Here is a 6,421-nt window from a genome sequence, read left to right as displayed (position 1 = left end):
ACGGGTTCGGGAGACATGCAGACATGACCGAGACGCCTCTCCGGTCAATAACCAACAGCGGGATCTGGATACCCATGTTGGCTCCCACATGTTCCACGATGATATCATCGGGTGAACCACGGTGTCGAGGATTCAATCAATCCGTATGCAATTCCCTTTGTCAATCGGTATGTTACTTGCCCGAGATTCGATCGTCGGTATCCCAATACCTAGTTCAATCTCGTTACCGGCAAGTCTCTTTACTCGTACCGCAATGCATGATCCCGTGACTAACGCCTTAGTCACATTGAGCTCATTATGATGATGCATTACCGAGTGGGCCCAGAGATACCTCTCCGTTTACACGGAGTGACAAATCCCAGTCTCGATCCGTGCCAACCCAACAGACACTTTCGGAGATACCCGTAATGCACCTTTATAGTCACCCAGTTACGTTGTGACGTTTGGCACACCCAAAGCACTCATACGGTATCCGGGAGTTGCACGATCTCATGGTCTAAGGAAAAGATACTTGACATTGGAAAAGCTCTAGCAAACGAAACTACACGATCTTTTATGCTATGCTTAAGTTGGGTCTTGTCCATCACATCATTCTCCTAATGATGTGATCCCGTTATCAATGACATCCAATGTCCATAGTCAGGAAACCATGACTATCTGTTGATCAACGAGCTAGTCAACTAGAGGCTTACTAGGGACAGGTTGTGGTCTATGTATTCACACATGTATTATGATTTCCGGACAATACAATTATAGCACGAATAATAGACTATTATCATGAACACAGAAATATAATAATAACCATTTATTATTGCCTCTAGGGCATATTTCCAACAGTCTCCCACTTGCACTAGAGTCAATAATCTAGTTACATTGTGATGAATCGAACACCCATTGCGTCCTGGTGTTGATCATGTTTTGCCCTAGGGAGAGGTTTAGTCAACGGATCTGCTACATTCAGGTCTGTGTGCACTTTACAAATATCTATGTCTCCATTTTGAACACTTTCACGAATGGAGTTGAAGCGACGCTTGTTATGCCTGGTCTTCCTATGAAACCTGGGCTCCTTCGCAAGGGCAATAGCTCCAGTGTTGTCACATAAGAGAGTCATTGGGCCCGACGCATTGGGAATCACCCCTAGGTCGGTAATGAACTCCTTCATCCAGACTGCTTCCTGTGCTGCCTCCGAGGCTGCCATGTATTCCGCTTCACATGTAGATCCCGCCACGACGCTTTGCTTGCAACTGCACTAGTTTACTGCTCCTCTATTCAAAATATACACGTATCCGGTCTGTGACTTCGAGTCATCCGGATCTGTGTCGAAGCTAGCGTCGACGTAACCCTTTACGACGAGCTCTTCGTCACCTCCATAAACGAGAAACATATCCTTAGTCCTCTTCAGGTACTTCAGGATATTCTTGACCGCTGTCCAGTGTTCCTTGCCGGGATTACTTTGGTACCTTCCTACCAAACTTACGGCAAGGTTTACATCAGGTCTGGTACACAGCATGGCATACATAATAGACCCTATGGCCGAGGCATAGGGGATGACACTCATCTCTTCTATATCTTCTGCCGTGGTCGGGCATTGAGCCGTGCTCAATTGCACACCTTGCAATACAGGCAAGAACCCCTTCTTGGACTGATCCATACTGAACTTCTTCAATATCTTATCAAGGTATGTACTCTGTGAAAGACCAATGAGGCGTCTTGATCTATCTCTATAGATCTTGATGCCTAATATGTAAGCAGCTTCTCCAAGGTCCTTCATTGAAAAACACTTATTCAAATAGGCCTTTATACTTTCCAAGAATTCTATATCATTTCCCATCAATAGTATGTCATCCACATATAATATGAGAAATGCTACAGAGCTCCCACTCACTTTCTTGTAAACACAGGCTTCTCCATAAGTCTGTGTAAACCCAAACGCTTTGATCATCTCATCAAAGCGAATGTTCCAACTCCGAGATGCTTGCACCAGCCCATAGATTGAGCGTTGGAGCTTGCATACTTTGTTAGCATTCTTAGGATCGACAAAACCTTCCGGCTGCATCATATACAACTCTTCCTTAAGGAAGCCGTTAAGGAATGCCGTTTTGACGTCCATCTGCCATATCTCATAATCATAGTATGCGGCAATTGCTAACATGATTCGGACGGACTTCAGCTTCGCTACGGGTGAGAAAGTCTCATCGTAGTCAACCCCTTGAACTTGTCGATAACCCTTAGCGACAAGTCGAGCTTTGTAGATGGTCACATTACCATCTGCGTCCGTCTTCTTCTTAAAGATCCATTTGTTTTCTATGGCTCGCCGCTCATCGGGCAAGTCAGTCAAAGTCCATACTTTGTTTTCATACATGGATTCTATCTCGGATTTCATGGCTTCTAGCCATTTGTCGGAATCCGGGCCCGCCATCGCTTCTTCATAGTTCGAAGGTTCACCGTTGTCTAACAACATGATTTCAAGGACAGGGTTGCCGTACCACTCTGGTGCGGAACGTGTCCTTGTGGACCTACGAAGTTCAGTGGCAACTTGATCCGAAGCTTCATGATCATCATCATTAACTTCCTCCCCCGTCGGTGTAGGCACCACAGGAACATTTTCCCGCGCTGCGCTATTTTCCGACTCGGAAGGGGTGACTATCACCTCATCAAGTTCCACTTTCCTCCCACTCAATTCTTTCGAGAGAAACTCCTTCTCTAGAAAGGACCCGTTCTTGGCAACGAAGATCTTGCCTTCGGATCTGAGGTAGAAGGTGTACCCAATAGTTTCCTTAGGGTATCCTATGAAGACGCATTTTTCCGATTTGGGTTCGAGCTTTTCAGGTTGAAGTTTCTTGACATAAGCATCGCATCCCCAAACTTTTAGAAACGACAGCTTAGGTTTCTTCCCAAACCATAATTCATACGGTGTCGTCTCAACGGATTTAGACGGTGCCCTATTTAAAGTGAATGCGGCAGTCTCTAAAGCATAACCCCAAAATGAGAGCGGTAAATCGGTAAGAGACATCATAGATCGCACCATATCCAATAGAGTGCGATTACGACGTTCGGACACACCATTTCTCTGAGGTGTTCCAGGCGGCGTGAGTTGTGAAACTATTCCACATTTCCTTAAGTGTGTACCAAATTCGTGACTTAAATATTCTCCACCACGATCTGATCGTAAGAATTTTATTTTCCTGTCACGTTGATTCTCGACTTCACTCTGAAATTCCTTGAACTTTTCAAAGGTTTCAGACTTGTGTTTCATTGGGTAGACATACCCATATCTACTTAAATCATCAGTGAGAGTGAGAACATAACGATATCCTCCGCGAGCCTCAACACTCATTGGACCGCACACATCGGTATGTATGATTTCCAATAAGTTGGTTGCTCGCTCCATTGTTCCGGAGAACGGAGTCTTGGTCATCTTACCCATGAGGCATGGTTCGCACGTGTCAAATGATTCGTAATCAAGAGACTCCAAAAGTCCATCTGCATGGAGCTTCTTCATGCGCTTGACACCAATGTGACCAAGGCGGCAGTGCCACAAGTATGTGGGACTATCGTTATCAACTTTACATCTTTTGGTATTCACACTATGAACATGTGTAGCATCACGTTCGAGATTCATCAAAAATAAACCATTGACCAGCGGGGCATGACCATAAAACATATCTCTCAAATAAATAGAACAACCATTATTCTCAGATTTAAATGAGTAGCCATCTCGAATTAAACGAGATCCAGATACAATGTTCATGCTCAAAGCTGGCACTAAATAACAATTATTGAGGTTTATAACTAATCCCGTGGGTAGATGCAGAGGTAGCGTGCCGACGGCGATCACATCGACCTTGGAACCATTCCCGACGCGCATCGTCGCCTCGTCTTTTGCCAGTCTCCGTTTATTCCGTAGTTCCTGATTTGAGTTACAAATATGAGCAACCACACCGGTATCAAATACCCAGGAGCTACTACGAGTACTGGTAAGGTACACATCAATTACTTGTATATCACATATACCTTGGGTGTTGCCGGCCTTCTTCTTGTCCGCTAAATATTTGGGGCAGTTCCGCTTCCAGTGACCACTTCCCTTGCAATAAAAGCACTCAGTCTCGGGCTTGGGTCCATTCTTTGACTTCTTCCCGGTAACTGGCTTACCGGGCGTGGCAACCGCCTTGCCGTCCTTCTTGAAGTTCTTCTTACCCTTGCCCTTCTTGAACTTAGTGGTTTTATTCACCATCAACACTTGATGTTCTTTTCTGATCTCTACCTCAGCTGATTTCAGCATTGAATACACCTCGGGAATGGTCTTTTCCATCCCCTGCATATTGTAGTTCATCACAAAGCTCTTGTAGCTTGGTGGAAGCGACTGGAGGATTCTGTCAATGACCGCGTCATCCGGGAGATTAACTCCCAGCTGAGACAAGCGGTTGTGCAACCCAGACATTCTGAGTATGTGCTCACTAACAGAACTGTTCTCCTCCATTTTACAGCTGAAGAACTTGTCGGAGACATCATATCTCTCGACCCGGGAATGAGCTTGAAAAACCAGTTTCAGCTCCTCGAACATCTCATATGCTCCATGTTTCTCAAAACGCTTTTGGAGACCCGGTTCTAAGCTGTAAAGCATGCCGCACTGAACGAGGGAGTAATCATCAGCACGCTGCTGCCAAGCGTTCATAACGTCTTGGTTCTCAGGGATTGGTGCTTCACCTAGCGGTGCTTCTAAGACATAATCTTTCTTGGCAACTATGAGGATGAGCCTCAGGTTCCGGACCCAGTCCGTATAGTTGCTGCCATCATCTTTCAGCTTGGTTTTCTCTAGGAACGCGTTGAAATTGAGGACAACGTGGGCCATTTGATCTACAATACATAGTGTAAAGATTTTTAGACTAAGTTCATGATAATTGAGTTCATATAATCAAATTATTTAATGAACTCCCACTCAGATAGACATCCCTCTAGTTATCTAAGTGAAACATGATCCGAACTCAACTAGGCCGTGTCCGATCATCACGTGAGACGGACTAGTCAAGATCGGTGAACATCTCCATGTTGATCGTATCTTCTATACGACTCATGCTCGACCTTTCGGTCCTCCGTGTTCCGAGGCCATGTCTGTACATGCTAGGCTCGTCAAGTCAACCTAAGTGTATTGCGTGTGTTTCGAGGCCATGTCTGTACATGCTAGGATCGTCAACACCCGTTGTATGCGAACGTAAGAATCTATCACACCCGATCATCACGTGGTGCTTCGAAACGACGAACCTTCGCAACGGTGCACAGTTAGGGTGAACACTTTCTTGAAATTATTATAAGGGATCATCCTACTTGCTACCGTCGTTCTAAGCAAATAAGATGCAAAAACATGATAAACATCACATGCAATCAAATAGTGACATGATATGGCCAATATCATCATGCTCCTTTGATCTCCATCTTCGGGGCACCATGATCATCTTCGTCACCGGCATGACACCATGATCTCCATCATCATGATCTCCATCATTGTGTCTTCATGAAGTTGTCACGCCAACGATTAGTTCTACTTCTATGGCTAACCGTTTAGCAACAAAGTAAATTAAATTACATGGCGTTATTCAATGACACGCAGGTCATGCAAAATAATAAAGACAACTCCTATGGCTCCTGCCGGTTGTCATACTCATCGACATGCAAGTCGTGATTCCTATTACAAGAATATGATCAATCTCATACATCACATATATCATTCATCACATCTTCTGGCCATATCATATCACATATATCACTTGCTGCAAAAACAAGTTAGACGTCCTCTAATTGTTGTTGCAAGTTTTTACGTGGTTTGTAGGTTTCTAGCAAGAACGATTTCTTACCTACGTATGACCACAACGTGATTTGCCAATTTCTATTTACCCTTCATAAGGACCCTTTTCATCGAATCCGTTCCGACTAAAGTAGGAGAGACAGACACCCGCTAGCCACCTTATGCAACTAGTGCATGTCAGTCGGTGGAACCTGTCTCACGTAAGCGTACGTGTAAGGTCGGTCCGGGCCGCTTCATCCTACAATGCCGCCGAAACAAGAAACGACTAGTAGCGGCAAGAAGAATTGGCAACATCAACTCCCACAACTTCTTTGTGTTCTACTCGTGCATAGTAACTACGCATAGGCCTGGCTCATGATGCCACTGTTGGGAATCGTAGCATAATTTTAAAATTTTCCTACGCTCACCAAGATGCATCTATGGAGTCTACTAGCAACGAGGGAAGGGAGTGCATCTACATACCGTTGTAGATCGCGAGCGGAAGCGTTCCAATGAACGTGGATGACGGAGTCGTACTCGCCGTGATCCAAATCACCGATGACCGAGTGCCGAACGTACGGCACCTCCGCGTTCAACACACGTACGGTGCAGCGACGTCTCCTCCTTTCTTGATCCAGC

The sequence above is a fragment of the Aegilops tauschii genome, chromosome 7 (genome assembly GCF_002575655.3).
Source record: "Aegilops tauschii subsp. strangulata cultivar AL8/78 chromosome 7, Aet v6.0, whole genome shotgun sequence".
NCBI lineage: Eukaryota > Viridiplantae > Streptophyta > Magnoliopsida > Poales > Poaceae > Aegilops > Aegilops tauschii.
The sequence above is the reverse complement of the archived record's forward strand: the minus strand, read 5'-3'. Positions refer to the sequence as shown.